This window comes from Calidris pugnax, unplaced genomic scaffold, assembly GCF_001431845.1.
Source record: "Calidris pugnax isolate Ruff unplaced genomic scaffold, ASM143184v1 scaffold94, whole genome shotgun sequence".
Lineage (NCBI taxonomy): Eukaryota > Metazoa > Chordata > Aves > Charadriiformes > Scolopacidae > Calidris > Calidris pugnax.
In genome coordinates, this window is record NW_015090822.1 from 1,927,569 (window position 1) to 1,944,905 (window position 17,337).

A 17,337-nucleotide genomic window follows, 5' to 3' on the forward strand; every position below is an offset into this window, starting at 1 on the left:
CTACCCTGGGTACAATGCTGAAGAAAAAATAGCAATGTGGCTGTCAGCAGATCGGTGACACAAACTCCTCTAGGAAACAGCGTGACGGGGAGGGCAAGGATGGTATCAAAGCCGCTGGTCTCAGAAGCTGGGTTCAAAGCCAGCGGGGATATCACTGGGACAGCAGGCTCGGGGAAGACACTAGAAGGACAAGTTTATATTTCATTTTCGTTTCACGTCCCCCTGTTTCAATATAATAAAAGATAAAGGAGGCCTAACACTTATTATATACTGAACGGCTGTCAGGGTTTTGATTTAAAGCCTTCCTGATCTGTGTAAGACCAGGTGTCTGCTTAGATTTCTGGTTACCAAGGTGGGAAAAAAAACCCTCTGAAGGGCTAGATGGAAATTTCTAGATGTTAAGACTTGTAAGAGATGGACTGACGTGGGAAGGTTAATGCACCTGCAAAGATCCGGCGCGGAAGGGGAGCCTTTCCTGGATGAGTCACACTGCAAGTGCTGGGTCCTGAACTCGGTTGCACAACTGCAAACAATGGCAGTTTTATTGGAGGGAATGGTATTTTAAGGAAGAATGAATTTGTATTGCTTAGCAAATACAAAGAGCTAGCAATAAAAAAAAAAAAAAAAGTTGTTTGAAGCACAACCTCTGCTTGTGTAAGCATTTCTCCAGTCTCATATGCAGATACACACACAATGGACAAGTAAGGCATTATGAAGAAACACTTTAGATTTTCTGTGGCTTCTGGACTTTACATACCAGCAAAAAATCCTGGTGAAAGCTGAGCCACCTATAATTATGGACTCTTCTCACAGACACTTTCTTCTATGAGTAGAAATCAATTGCATTTTAGGAAATTCAGTAATTTATATCATATTGACACGGAGAACGTAGATTTAGTTGCCCCTGAACTTGAGGGTTAGCTTCATATTTATAGTGACCCTTTCTTTAACTCCATACGCTACAGTGTCATTAGTCCTCTGTTCCATTAATTTAGGAACTGCCTGGATGAACAGTGCTAAATAAACAGAGGGTGGGCAGAGGGTGGGCAGGAAGCATCCTGATTCTGCAGGAGAAAGTGATACAAGTCACCACATGGCTCTGCTGGAAGAGAAGCATTCCAGGTACTCTCAAACCAGACGTGTTGATGTGAATTTTCTGACAGTTCGGGTCACTGCTTGATAAAAAACAGCTCCCCAAATCCATCCTGCAGCCTGGAACTCCCTCAATACAAAGCTGATGAGTTGACACCGAGCTGGCTTTGAACCCAGGGTCAAACTCACAGCGATAGGCCCCCTGAGCAGCCCCAAAACTGATGGGGTAATGGAGTTTCAAAGTGGATATATGAAATACTAAGCAGATTTTCACCAAAAAAAAGCACAGTTTGAATGCAACAAGGTCAAGCTGCTTTTCAAACGCTCCCAAGGATCCAGTATCAGAGGTAAAGCTTACAAGAAAACCGCACGGAAGAAAGGATTTTGTGCTGAGTCACATTTCACCCCTGACAAAAAGATTAGGTCCTCCAAGATCATGCTTGTCAAAGTAGTATTTTTTGCAAAGTTTGGGCAGATTTAAGATCAATTTTAGCCAATTGCAAATGGGAGTGAAATGTTCAACTAAACATGTTCTTTGGGCAGAGAAAGATGAATCTAATAGTACTAATGAGAATGAACATGAAGAGCAGTACTTCCAGCTGTGTTGTCAGATTTTTGGCAAATTCTGCAAAAAGCAGTCCTACTGCCCAGACTTTCTGTTCGTTTGTGAAGCAGCAAAGGGATTGTTTGGAGATGATGTGATATCCAAGATATTATTTTAGCTCAAGAGCAATGAAGAGAAGTTCAGCACAAAGGAGCTGCTGGCCAGTTAGTGGCTCTGCTTTGAGGAAAACATCTCTGTGGGTGTAATCACCAAACGTGATGGAGGAGGTTTGAAAACAACACCAGGCCCATTCAGGCATTTCCCTTTTTAACAATTTCATCATTAAATCACAGGATCACAGAATGCTCTGGGGTTGGAAAGGACCTCTGGAGATCATCTAGTCCAACCCCCTGCCAGAGCAGTTCCACCCAGAGCAGGTCCCACAGGAACGTGTCCAGGTGGGTTTGAATGTCTCCAGAGAAGGAGACTCCACCACCTCTCTGGGCAGCCTCTGCCAGGGCTCTGCCACCCTCACAGGAAAGAAGTTCCTCCTCATGTTTAGGTGAAACTGCCCATGTACAACTTTGGGCCTGGTTCCTCTTGTCCTGTCCCTGGGCACCACTGAGAAAAGACTGGACCCATCCTTCTGGCACCCACCCTGTAAGTATTTATAAGCATTGATCAGATCCCCACCTCTGTCTTCTCTTCTCCAGACTAAAAAGACCCAAGTCCCTCAGCCTTTCCTCAGCAGAGAGATGCTCCAGGCCCCTCATCATCTCTGTAGCCCTCTGCTGTACCCTTCTCCAGCAGTTCCCTGTCCTTCTTGAACTGGGGATCCCAGAACTGGACCCAGTGCTCCAGATGGGGCCTCCCCAGGGCAGAGCAGAGGGGGAGGAGAACCTCCTCTGACCTGCTGGTAAAACTTCATCGTTAAGCCCAGCTTTGGGGTGGTCTGTGAGACAAGAGAACATCTCAGTGATGCGTGGACTCACCTGGATATCCCTCAGCACCCGCTTGGGATGTCGTGGACTTCTGCACTTCTCAGATATCTGGAAATGTGTAGACAAAGAACAGTCGGTCACATGCAATAAATGCGCAGAGATGGACTGTGGAAACTGCCCGGGCTCTGAATCAGCAATTAGACCCTGTTGGAATACAACAGAAATAATAGTTACGAAATGTCAATGGAGAACCCCCTCCGACTGCTGGCGATTCCTGTCAGACCGCAGGCAGCGGCACCGCTGAGCCTTTGTGTGCTCTCAGGATTCCTGCTCGGGAATTAGCGCAGCATTTTGTGCCTGCAGAGCAGTGACAAGTGTTTGAAGGTTTCAGGTGAGGCTGAAAATGTTGCTGAAGGAAACGTTGGCACTGCCATTTTGTCACTGACATCCGAAAAACCAGGCTGTTGTGAAGGAAGGTTTGTGTGTTTGACAGCCAATATACGGACACCCACCCGTACAGCTTGAAGTACATCTAGAAATACTGCCTAGAGCAAATTTCTGTCATCCATGAGGCCCTTGGCAAAATGTACACTAAGCAGACAGGTTTCTGTGGGATTTTAAAATTAATTTTCCAGCTTCTCACACTCCTCAGACTGATGGTGCTTTATAGCAAGGGAGAGTCATCCTGGTTTCTGGGTTTAGAATAAGTCATCGCAATTTACAGCATACAGCAAAATGCAGAAGGAATATTTGATCTCAAGTCTGCAGGCACTGCAAGGAGATGCTTAACTTTAAGAGTGCAACTACTCTCCATTATTCAGTCTCTCACCCATAGTAGGCCCATCTTCATGTCTTCATTGTAAAGTTCTTTCTCCAGCAATTCTCATCTTTTGAAATTGTCATGTCACGTGTGTGGACTTTCCAAAGGTGTTCAAAGAAGTCTCTAAAGTATTCTGAAGATCTAAACCAGTTGGAGTTCTTCTATTCCTAGTTAAGCAACTTTTTTCTTTTTGTATCCAATATTCCATTTGTGCAGTATCAGAAATAAATACTGGCTACAGAGCAATTAACAAATATAAGAAGTTGTTTTCTTAATTGCTCTCAATGAACTGTGTGTCACGAACTAATTAGCAGCCTCTTAACTTCTTTAAAATTTGTCACTATTTAGTCTACACTAAAATTAAAAAGCTGACAATGAACTGTGTGTGTCACAAACTAATTAGCAGCCTCTTCTTTAAAATTTGTCACTATTTAGTCTACACTAAAATTAAAAAGTTGAAACTGTTTTAACTCATGAAGAGTTAAATAATTGGCAGCTTCACAAAAGAGATTAATTATATGCGTGACACTAAAATTAAAAAGCTGAAACTGTTTTAACTCATGAAGAGTTAAATAATTGGCAGCTTCACAAAAGAGATTAATTATATGCGTGTCTGCTCCCATGTAATGCATGAGCATATCTTTATTTAAAACACATAAAATATATCAAAAAGTGAGTTTTGTCCTAAGCAGGTGAAACTCCCATTAAAGTTGCTAAGCTGAAAATCTAAAGCAGAAACAGGAAAAGAGGCAGCTTGAAATGTGAAAAAATAATGCTTCTGTGAAAGAAGTGTCCCAACCTTCAACCTATGAGAGCAGGTCCCAACCACAGGCCTGGAGCAGAAAGGACCCGTGGTGTAAGTACAGCAAGAGCCAGAATTTCTCTCTTAAAAAACCAAAAAAATTACCAACCTTTAATATCATGGCCCAAATCAAATGCAGAGACAAACTGACATGGAAATTACAGGTCCCATTCATCTCTCTTTTGTAGTATATTCTATGACACTGGTACCAAATTCTCTGGTTTTGAAGGTATCAGCAGCTGAAGTCACACAATGGTGGCCAAGGTTTCAAAAACCATAGGAGCAGGTCAGGCATGTAAATACCTCTGCAAATTCTGCCCTAAAAAAGGATAAGTATTAGCACCACAAAGAAAGCTCTTACATATGCAAATGAAATTGTTTGCTGTTGCAACTAATTACAGGTGTGACTCTGTGCCGAGCTGATTGCGAGTGCAAAACAAACATACAAACTCAAAACACTGGTGTTTAAAACTCCCCTCTTGTAACTGTGATGATCTGATCCTGCTAAAACTGGCAAATCTATACACAAGGGACTGTGGGTACGTGTGTAGGAGAGCACTAAGTGGGTGAAAGAAATCCAAATTTTTCCATCTGTACAAAATGTCAACACACTGCCTATAAAAAGCCGTCAACAAAACCCTTATGAGCACAGTTCGGTCTGGTCAAGTTCTAATCTGTATCTTGAGTGACGGGGAAAGTTACCCAAAGCTGCACTAGAATGTTTCCTTAAATTGAGAACTTGGAAGAAAATGATGTAGCACTTTAAAATATGTTATAAGGCCTGGTTAATGCTAGATACCATACGTACAGTCACAGGTTTCAACAGAAGGTTAATAATCCAGGAGGAGGTTGGTCCCGAAAAGCAACGCTTTAAGCAGATGTGGCTGTGTCTTGTTGGCTCCTGCTGCCACAACGTGCCTCGGAGAAATTCCTGTGACAGCTGGGGAAATAGATTATTGTCAGTCCTTAAATGCAGAGTTCCAATATTTTTTATCTTTCGTTCCTCTAACTTGGTTTTTAATCTCAGAATGTAAATGTAGCGCTTCGCTTCTCTAAAACTGAAAAGTCTGCCCTGTGCTAGGAGTGATCACAAAGTACATCTGAAAAATACAAGGAACAGTTTTTCTTCAAAATCAGTGAATTCAAGTAACGTACGGCATCCAGCCAGCATTTTGGGTCCTGCAATCCAGAAGAGGTTCGGAAATGTGAGGGGCGGGCAGCAGAGAAAGGATTTACAGTATCGGGTGGTCAGAAACTATTTGGAGTCTTTGACAAATCATCTGTTGCAAAGAGCTGTCAAACCTCCCCAACAACAAGTGAAGGGAGGATATAGGATAGGGAAATTATAGGGGAAAAGTAGATTAAGCTACATAGTCTCTTCTGTGGGGGCAAAGGGAAGTATCAAAAATATAACAAGGGCTATAAAGAGAAGTCTAAGATACTGTAATTGTAGACTCTGAGCAATAGGAGGTTCCTGTCGGTGCCTAAAATGGGCCATAATCCTCTGTATTCTACCTCAGAAATTGTGTCTGACACAGCTGGGAGATGAAACAGTCATTTGGCCTCTTTAGGAGCCACAGTAGAAGCCAGAAAGAGCAGGAGAAAGCGGCAGCTCGGCTACTGTGATATACACGGCTCTTTTTTTCACAGGGAAAACATATTATTGCCTTCATGCTTTAAAATAATGGTCATAGAGAAGAAAAAGATATTGTAACGTAAGGGAAGGGTACAAGAGCTGTTTAGCTTCACTGATACCAGAATGGAAACACAGACACTTTTGTGTAATTTAGCTGGAAAAACGAAAAGCCATTACTCGTGAAAACCTGTAGATTTCTCGGGTAGAAAAATATACAGCAGAAATAGTTTACATTTTCAGTGGGGAGCATCCTTTGGTGCATCAAGCTGTCGTGCAGTTTAGCAGCATGACACATCGTAGCGATTAAATGTCGGTTCCCTGGCAAAACCCCCCAAAAAACCCAAACCAAATGAATCTTTCAGTGGAGAAAGCCACCGTTCTCTTCCCACTTATGGTAAAATACACCAGTACTTAAAAATTACTTAGAAATTTGACTTCTGTTGTTGACCATGCGACACGCAGGACCTTGGAAAGCAATTATAATGGAAACAATTATCATGGAAGGCCACATTTTATTTTTTTTAAAGGGTCAGGGCTGGGGACAGGGACCAGGGTCGGACACAGCCCAGTGGTGACCCAGTGATGGCCCAGTGAGGAGGCAGCTCCAAGCCAGGAGGCCCAGCTGGTGGGGCTGGGTCCAGGTCCAAGTCCAGAGGCCAGAGCTCGGTGCAGACACTGGGACAACAAAAGCAGAATTAGCTGCTTTTTTGAGAAGTTCACACTTGGTTCTAATTCAGCTTGTTCACTGTCATGGGTCCCACCAGTACGTTGCCATCTGAAAAGTCTGCTAAGGTTTACTTAAGGTTTACTTCAAGATAAAAAAGTGTCATATTTTGGGTGACTTAGTGGTGTTTATCCATCTTTGTTTTCTTGAGGCTGTTTGCAGTTGGGAAGGGGTCACGTTCAGCAGCTGACCATGAAGAATGTTCTCCTTAGATCAAAGGGACCAGGAGTTCAGTGCAGGAGCCACAGTCACATGGGGGCTGCTGAGACGCACGCGCTGACACTCGACAGGACACTGATTATCCCGTAGTTTAATAATAACATGTTAATCATCTTAAGAGTCGTTATTCGCTCCCAGGCAGACGCTGTACTCCCATATTGACATTAAAAAAAAAAACAGACCAAAAAACACACCAGAGGGCATTTCTACAGGGAAAAACACGCTTGAAAACAAAAAGGATCCCGTCAATGAAAATGCTCTCTTCATCTGTCCCAGAAAACAAAACCACCAGAAAGGTGATGTACGTCTCTGCTGCTTCGTGCTGGTCACCCCAAATGATTTGGGATATAATTGCGTAGATTTTATTTAATATATCTAATAATAATGTGAACGTAAAGGTATAATTTAGTCTTGGCATCAAATATGCTGGTCACCCCAAATGATTTGGGATATGATTGCGTAGATTTTATTTAATAAATCTAATAATAATGTGAATGTAAAGGTATAATTTAGTCTTGGCATCAAATGAACACACTGTGGTAGCATCAGCATAAACTCCCCCACACCAGTATCTTACTGGGTTGTGAAGGTTGCTGTGGGAAATCTGGCTTTGATTCATTTTTAGGTGACACACGTAAAGTGTGAGTTCCAGCAGAGCTGTCAGCGCCAGGCACAGCAGTGGCTTTTAGTATTTTTTCCCAGATCATCTGTGATTTGAGATTGTAACTACCTTCACGTGTGCTACCAAACAGCCCAGAAGCTTTTCATTTTGTCTGAACCTGCCTGAGGTAGAGGTGGGATCTGAGTGCTGTGGGAGGTTGCAAAGGGCAGTAAGTGTTTGATGTGGGTGTTCTTAGTCTGCCAATATTCCTTAAAAGTGTGCCTGAGTTCCGTGGACCCATCTAGTCTGTGGGGAGACCACTCCTTCCCATGCAAGCAACCGAGCCTCTTTGGTGAAGATGGTCCCAGTGGCACGATATGGCAAAAGAAGAAAGAGCAAATCCCAGTGAGGAGCTTTTCCTGGAGCTCAAGCAAAGACAGTGAGACCCTTAGTGCTTCCATGAAGAAGATTTCTAAAGGCCAGAACAGAAAGTCATTGAGTTGTCAAAAAGTAAACCTGGAAGGAAAGATGCAATCTGCAAACTAAAAAACAGCAGAGACAGGCATTATTTTTCAAATTTGTGTCCACTTTAGAGTTGGCTATAGATAAAGAAGCTTCACAGGGCATGTACCAAATGCCCTGGAGTTAACGGGAGGTTGTGAGAAGGTCGTGTCCTGGTGCTAGCAGAAATAAATTATTTGCTGAAATATATTTAGTCAAGACTTTGTCCAAGTCGTTGAGCAATGAGGTTTAAGTAGTTCCTGGGAGAATTTCACACCGGATAGTTCATTTCTGTATCAGAGTATTTATCTTAGTCTCCAGCCTAAATTTTCATTTCTCCCTTCCTTCTGCCTCAGAACATCCTAAATAATTCCTCTTCCTTCTCACTGCTTATCCCATTTGCAGGTTGTTGGCGAGTTCTTTGACTCTCAACCACTTAACCTTTCTTTCACCAGCCTATAAATATTGATCCATTCCAGTCTTCTCTCTTTTGTCTGTTCAGACATCCCTCAGGAGTTATTTCAGCAGAACACTGAGTGACCTTCAATTTGTTTGCTGTAATGAGCTACCCAGAAATGCATGTATTCTATCGGCGTTGTGTGGGGAGAACAATTACCTCCTAATTCATGCTGCACGAGCACAGACGCTCCAACAATTTCTCAGTCCTTGCTTTCAGATTTGTCCCTCACAGTAAGTGTGTACAGCTTCAACTATTTTTCTTGAGATAGATTAGCTGGCATTTTTCTGTGTAGAAACCAATTTTTGTTGCATTTCATCACATTTATAGTATCTCCTAGAAATAGATTATTTGTTTCCCGGTTGCTTTCTGTCCTTTTTGCCCTAACTCATGCAGACCATATCCAGAGCACAGGTAGGAGGCTTCATTAAAATGTGGGTTAATTCTTTGTCCAGGTTATTAGTGACTGGATTTTCCCAGTGGTCTCTACTGTACAATTAGTCACCTTATTCTAACCCAGCATTCACCCATTAATCAAACTGGACCTTGATGTTCCTCTTGATTCACCATTAGCTTTAGGAAATAAACTATGTTTGGCTTACATTAAAAGAGATCATATCAACTGAATCATATTCCAGGAGTGGAGACAACCACCATTTAGGTGTATATATGCACAGAAAGATTTATGATCATGATTCATGGCACAGATGATAATTTTCTATTTCATACTCAAAATGATTTCTAATGGGTTTCTAGTCATATAGTAGGTACTGCAGCAACCTCTGCCTGCAGCAATAGCTCTTGCAGGGTTAGACATTGTTATTATTACACACTCTGCAACCGCAGTACAAGCTGCCCTGGGTGGGGAACTGAAATCCTCGAGAACTTTCTGCAAATTCCTAATAACAAAATTTGTCTCAGTCTTCCTAGAATTTATTCTGTTTAATATCTATCTACAAAAAGCAGCCTGAAAGTCTGTTTGAGGGAGCTATTCTTAGATCAGTTGTCTGTCGAGAAGAGATGTTCTTTCTGTGTTCCAGGCAGAGCAAATGAGATGCCATTGAGCTTTCGGAAGCAGAGCCTGTAGCCACCTGCATCTTTCTGGCCTTAGTCTAAGTCCTTTTTTGGGTCTAGACAAATAAGACATCATGTAGCAAAATCCCACTGTTCAGGGCTTACAGCACCTGCTAAAAACATCTGGTTATTGCTATTTAGCTAGAGCTCAGAGTCTTTTATGTCTCATGTGTTTCCTCAAGCTTGTCCTCAGAAAAGGTCGCGGAACAGAAGAAAATCCTCCCTTTTTGTGACCCTTCTATAATCCTATTGATTTACCCTGTGTTCAACCCAGTTAATTTCAATTTACCCTTTTATGATTTGTTTTCCTCCAAGTTAATAAACCTATGCTAACCATTTTAGTTCCAGCTCTTATTTGTTTGTGCCAGACCACGGGGGAGAAAAATGAAGGGTGATCTCCTGTGCTGTGCCTCCGAGCAACGCAGCACAGAAATCCCAGCCCGCAGCACGGCAAACCCTGGTGGCTTACACAGAGCTGGGACGGTGCTGCTGGTCGCTGCAGCTGCTCCTGGACTGTGACCACACCAGGTGACATCCAGGGTCAGTTCATGACACCAATCCCTACAAAAACCTGCCTTTTTTAATGGTCTGATGGGGGATTCAGCTTAAGTTTGATGAGGTCTCGTGGCTGTGACCTAATTCACAGAATCTTCTAGGTTGGAAGGGACCTTAAAGATCATCTTGGCCAACCGTCAACCTGACTGACAAAAACAGACACCCACACAACAAACAAGGAGCATCATCACTAAACCAGACCTCCCAGCACTACATCAACCCGTCTTTTGAACACCTCCAGAGATGGGGCCTCAACCACCTCCCTGGGCAGCCCATTCCAAGGACTGAGATCCCTTTCAGTGAAAAAATTTTTCCTAATATCCAGCCTGAACCTCCCCTGGCGCAACTTGAGGCCATTTCCTCTTGTCCTGTCGCCTGTGACTTGAGAGAAGAGACCGACCCCCACCTCTCTACACCCTCCTTTCAGGGAGTTGGAGAGAGCAATAAGGTCTCCCCTCAGCCTCCTCTTCTCCAGGCTGAACAACCCCAGCTCCCTCAGCCTCTCCTCATAAGACTTATTCTCCAGACCCCTCACCATCTTTGTCGCCCTTCTCTGGACCCGCTCCAGCACCTCAATGTCTTTTTTATGGTAGGGGGCCCAAAACTGGACACAGTACTCAAATTCAGGGTCTACACATCAATATACAGTCTGGTCTGTGACGTACCTTTCAACTTTTTGATGCCTTTTACACAAAAATCCTGCAGGGAACATTCTATGGCAGTTGGTGCACCATTAGGAGAACCCATCGCTCCTGCTGCCCGGCATGAGGATGTTCAGACAGCACCAAGGTCTTGACCACAACGTGGCTGCTCTGGTGTAATGCCATACCTGGGGTAACACCACGGACTTTGCAGGCAGACTCATTAGCTCAGGAACATCACGTTAACGAAGCCAGAGTGCTCTCAGTTTTGTTGTGTGGTGTGGATGTGCCCTTCACGATGCCTGAGTGTGGGAAATCCTCATGGGCTGGCACCCTCGGAGAACCTACAGATTTCATCACATACAAGACAAAAGAAGTCAGGAGAGATCAGGTTGTATGACAATGCAACCTGTGAGCCTCTGGGCAAACCTTACCTTTAAGTGGTCCGTTGAGCAGGGGGATGTTGTTGAGGAATGGCCTCTGTGTTCTCTCGTGCCCACCCGCTGGATGTATTTTGCAGTGTCCTGGGACCTCCTCAAAACACACCGAAATCTCCAGGAATTCTGAAAGCTCCGTCACTCTCCACAAGTTTTCTGATAATATTGATACAGGAAAGTCAGAATTTCATGACAGCAAACCCCATCACAACACTTAGTGCATCAGTGAATTTAGCCCACATGAATTAGTCCACAATTATATTTTTTGAAAACATTTAGAGGAAACTGTACCCACATCTAATGACATATAATTTGGTGTTCTGTTCTGTATAACCCGAATGTTCTCTCTAAAACCCAGTTCCAGTGGATATCTGTATCATCTCTAACTTTTGCAGCCAGCAGTTATTTCAGCTCATCTCTGAATTTGGGGCCTGTGGCTTAGAGCAAAAGAAATATTTGAGAAAAGATAATCTCAGAAATATGGTCTGAGGTGGCAACGTGGGGCTGGAATTTATCTCCCTGTGGCCTCCACGTTACCCCCATTTCAGCCAAGGCAAACATTTTTCCAAGAAAAACAAATGTATAACTCTAGATCCTGTACCAGTGTTATTTTAACAGGTCTGTAGCAAAGAGAAAGCACAATATATAATTGCTGACTCAAAAATAGTGGCCACTAAAAATAATAAGAAACAGGTTAGAGCAGGGCAGGGTGCCTGGAGGTTGGAGCAGGCAGTACATCAAACAGCCCAGCTCCTGACAGGCTCTGCACCTTCCCTTCTGCTGGTTCCCAGAACAGCAAATTCGGGAGCCATTTGTGAGTCACTGGCCAGTTCATCTTCCCAAACCACTCCTGTCACTGCTGAACTTTCAAATGTCACAATGGAAAAAGCCACTATTAAAAAAAAAACAAACCAAAAAAAACCACCACCAAAAAAAACCCCCCTGAATATCCAACTCGGAACTTTCCTTTTTCTCAAAGAACAGTTAGCCCCCGGAACTTTCCTTTTTCTCAAAGAACAGTTACATTGTGCTTTTTGGAATGTGCCTTTCAAGTGATTGACAGGCCATTGTCTGACATAAGTTTGGGTGGAAAAAATCTACCCAAAAGCCCTTAAAATATTCTCTTACAGTAATTCTTCCTCTGAATAAATACGTTGATCGTGATCGAGCCTCAGATGCAAAGTGCCATTTCCTGAGTGCTCGCTGAGGGCTTTTAAATTTTCTTTTATTGAGAAAATTAGAACAGCAGTTGTAATTTCCCACAGTTCCCCAGGGAACTAATGCATTTTACTCCAGCGAGAAGCACGAGGACCTAAAGCTCTATAGATGTGTATTTTTTAAACAATTTTACTCATTGATTTTGTGCCGTAAGGAGCCCTGGGTTCCGAACAGCCTTTTGTGTGTCACCACAATGAAGATACCAGGCAGTGCCATTTGTAAATCTGCTGTTAATTGTGCGTGTTTGTATGCCTGGGCTGTAAGGCACAATGCTTTGAATCTCGTGTCTAACGAGGGCCCAACTCAAACACTCCAAAGATGAGGAGGGTGAGAAATCATGGTAGAGGGATAAAGGGCCAGACTCTCTCCTGGCTGCTGGCTCTCCCCAGCTCCCACCATTGATCAGCGAAGCCGAAGGCGGAGAAGGGTTACCTGCCACACTCCTGCCGCTGTTCTCCTGCCAGCTTGTGTCACCAGTGTCACTATTTATCTCCAGAACAGTCTTGTTAGTGCTGGCTCCCCAGCTGGGAAAAGCAGGCGAAGATGCAAACAACAGAAGCTCACCTCTCTCCTGCTCGAGAGCAAACTCTTAGAAGAGCCCAGCTCCTCACATCTAATTATAGGCCAAAATTCCCTCTGCGCTGGTTGGGAAGAGGGACAGAGTAAATCCTACCTGACTCAGAGCTAGAACTGGACTGAGATTTCTGCCTGCTGGAGGCACAAAACAGAACTTTTCTTTAGTTACTTTAATCTCTGCTTTTTTTTCAGATAATCTGCATCTTTAAAAATTTTAAAAATATTATCGATGCTCAGAAATGATTAAAAAGCAGCTTCTAAGAATATCGTTAGATGCTTCTCAGGGCAGCACACAGTCTGATCCATTGCACAGAGCAATAATTTACAGTTAAGGGAGGTGAGAGCTCTCAGCTGTCCAGGAAAACTTTGTATACATTAAATCCCAGAGAAAATATATACATTCATATGGAAAATAATTATATATTAAAAAAATTAATCTTGTGTATCCGCAAACTGCCCTGTTTCATTTAAGTCTCTTCTTATCGCTTTGAATTAAACCCAAACTATTCTGATTATCAAGATGGAGGCATTGCACAAACCAAATTCTTATAAAACTAGCACTGTTGTCATACAGCATGTGCAGTCAGTGGGTCTCAAGATACAGATGTATTAACATCCTCAATTTCTAGGTGGGGAAATTGAGGTACATGGAGGTGTAGTCACTTGCTTAAAATCCTCCAGTGGGTCAGAAATCTCAGTGAAAAGAGCAGATTTCAAAAGCCTTTCCAGCAGCTTGGTGTGTCAAAGAATTCCAAAGAGAAACTGCTGATACTCAGGTCCTTTCATAACCTGCAAATGAGATTCAGCTTCTTGAAGTATCAAATAATCAAAACAATGCCCTGGTATTGCCACTGAGAGTCATCCTCCTTAACTAGGTAGAGGAACCGAATGTGCTAGGTACGGTATATAAAATTACTAAAGGTTATTGTTTGCCTTGAAGAGATAAAATTACAGTCCTTTTTGTTAGCAAAACTTCTCTCTTACATCTTAAGTTTCACAATTCTGGCTCCCTTGCTATTAATTACATATCTATTTCTTCAAGTTTGCAAGTAACAGCTGCCTCGGGGATCAAAGCCGATCAAAATACGAGGGGGTGCAGGGAAGGAGCTGTGTTCTCTTTAGTACATTCCCGGGGTTTTGATCAAAGTATGAGGAGAATCACATTAAGCAGAGACTGAATTTAGCGGGATGCAGCTGTACTCAGCTGACAGAGAAGTAATTTCCTCTAGTTTATTTGCTACATAAGTCTGTGTTTATCCTCTTTCTGTCTCTCATCCCCATGTTTTCCCACAAAGTTTTCATTACACTTGTGCAAACTGACTGGGTTCAGGGTCTTGGAGAGTAAAATCCAGCCCATAAAGCGATTGGGGTCACAACTGCTTTCCCTTTCCCTTCCCCATTACCTTTGCAGTTGGTGAACTCTGTAACCACCAAAGCCCATCTCAAACAGCAGGACGATGAGTGGCATCAAAGGTCCGTAGCAAATATCAGAGTAATTGTTAACATACAGCAGCCCAGGCTTTGCTTTTGGGAACAGGAGTCTTACCTCTGCAGAAATCCACACGTCGAGGGCAGAATGAAGTGCTTGGATATGTCCTGTATTGCAAGGAAAGGGTCCAGAAAGCGTTTGTGTACGTCTGGAATGGAAAAAACCAGCATTTATATGACTACTTGGATTCACCTAAACAGAAAATTGTCTGCCAAGCAGATAAAATGGCTTTTTTAAGGCTGCATTATTTTCCAGTGCCAAACGTTAGCAAATAGATCCATGAACAGAAATAAGGAAATTTAAAGCTGTGCATGATTATATGAGAAAGGAGCATTCATATCATTTAAACCAGACTTTCTAGCAGTGTAATTATATCAACGCAAAAAATTTCACATATCCTATTATTTTAGGGAGAAAAGTAGCTTGCTGCCAACTAGAAGAAAACGTTTCTAACAATGTAACATAAAATGAAAAAAATAAACCACTCAAATTGAACTAAAAGAAACCTAAGTTTTTCTGCACTGGTTTAATCAGATTAGATTAAATTCATATTTTAAATTATACCAGTGCAATTCTGCAGTTAAAATAAGAGTATAACTAAGTATGTTCATTAAAAACATGGAAAAATGAATGGAATACCAGTTAAATGAAACATGTGGTCAAGGGCAAAGTCTATCCACCCATCAGGCTTCATAAGAAAACTAATCTATTCCTAAAGCTAAAGAAAACAAACCCATGGTCAAGGCCCCTGACATTTTGGTAAAACTAAAAATCTGAAGATTTAATTATTAGAAAAATAGAGAGAAGCCCAATTTTGTGGTGTTAGATCAAAACAATAATTCTTCAAGAAAATTCTTTTTTGTCTTTTGTAAAAACGCAACATTAGAATTCTAGTTTCAGAATAAAAATAGAAGTGTCAACATTGCCTGTGAAGAATGACTTCTTTTTTATTTGCAAATTCAGAAAAATGGGGGAAAATTCTATTCAACTTTTTATCAATTTTTTCACCAGACGCAGAGGTGGGGCCTGTCTCTGTGAGCTTCTCTAGGCCAGCAGCTCCTCAGGAGCTGGCAGAACAATTATTTGTTTTCTGCCTAAAACTCAGGACAAAACCCAGCTGGGTGAAGGATGAGCGGTGGCCTGGGTGATGCAGGACGTGGATCCAGGGTGCCCAACCCCAGGCAGGTTCCCCCCTTGCCTGATTTCTGGGGAGGGCACTGCCATAGTTCTCAGTTCATCCAAATGTGACATTATCATCATTTTCCAAAGGAAACATATTCCTCCAGAAAATTTTCAATGAGCCCTTACGATGTGCTCATACTGAAATGCCAGCACAGCCAAACTGTATTTTGCTAATTTCATTTTATCTCTGCACCTAAATTCTCCCTTTTCCATTTGGGATCTCCTCCTCTTCCTCTCCTGAACTCGGCCGTTACACAACACTGCAGTGCTCTTTTGCCCTCTCAAAGGCCTTTGTTAAGCGGTAGATTATTACTTATTTATAGTTAGATATCTGCTCACTCATAAAGGGCCCAGTTCTGCTTCTACAGTCCCCTTAATTGTGAGACACTGCACAGAAAATACGCAAGTGGTGAACAAACGGGGAGAAAGATGAGGTCGAGCCCAAACTGATGAGGTTCTCTAGAATAAAAAATGAGTTCTATAATTAGAAGATTATATTTTCTCATTAACAAGAAAGTTTTTGCAGTTTCTTTCTGAGGCCTTGAATCTGCTATTCCAGTCGGTTTGCAGTGCCTAATTTTGGTGTTTCTCAAAAACTTTTAATAAACAGTTGAGCTCGCAACTTACTTGGCAGGTGGAGAGGGCTGGGACTAACGTCAGCGGGCAGAGGATGAAGACGTTTCTGAGGCTGAAGAGCTCTCTGAGGATGAGTTCTTCTCTCTTCATGCCTACTGGCAAAATTCTGCTCGCAGGTTCCTCAGCGTAAATCAAAAAGCCACGTTATCACAATCATGGGTATTAGAAAGGTAAAATCCTAATAAACGAGAGGAAAACAAAGCCTCGGGGGGTTTTAAGAAAGTGGATTAGTTTAGGTAATTCTGAACAACTATTCTCAAGAAAGCACTGGGGGACAGTTAAGTGTAATTAGGCTACAGCCTGTCCTAGTCACGGGTGGTTTTGTTTCTGCCACAAACCTCTTTTCTTCTCCTCTCATGTGCCAGTGGGTAGCACCAATAAACCTTGAAACTGCTCCCTCTGGACAGCAGTGGAGGGAGAGGGGACTGAGCCCTTCTATAAAGGAGGTGCAGAGTCACCCTTGTTGCTTTTCAATCAACAAGAGCTAAATCTTGCCAGAAGGGGCAGGGCTGGGCAGGAAGAGGTACTTATATCTATATACATATGAGCTGATCTAAAGAATATACTTTGTCCCCCTTAAGCAGCATTGGCAGTGCAAGAAGAGCTGGGATCAGGGCTACTTCTTTCATCCAACCATTATTTCAGCCTGGGCATCCCCCGGAGTGTTTTGGGATAAAACTATATTCTTCCCTACTGGCACCTCTGTGAAAATGCCATATTTTCCTGCTGGATCCTTCACAGCTATTATCTGTTTTGAGTCAACACAGCTAAAGGAAGAAAACCACAGTGAGCTAAGGAAAAGGTTTCAGGTTGCTGAGAGATTTTTTTCAACTATTTTTAATTTATTTGGGTTAAATTTTAATCAGGCAGACAAATGTGAGTCTAACAGCAGTCAGAGTTAATCATATTTTGTGTTTTCTATATTCACCCACAATTTTTTTTTTAAAATGTGGTGTCCTTGACGCCTTGCATTTGTGACAACAATGTGGCAGAATGACTCAATTTGATATATAATTTATTGAAATTTTTTAAACTGTACATTCCTTGAGTCATTCTCATGTATAATTTAACTTAAGTTGCATTTGGCTTACTCTGAATTAGGAAATATTGCATTTGATCAGGTCAGATTTATACAGACTTGGCATCTCAAAATGAAGCCAATTCTACGCCCTTACTAATTTTTAAAATATCC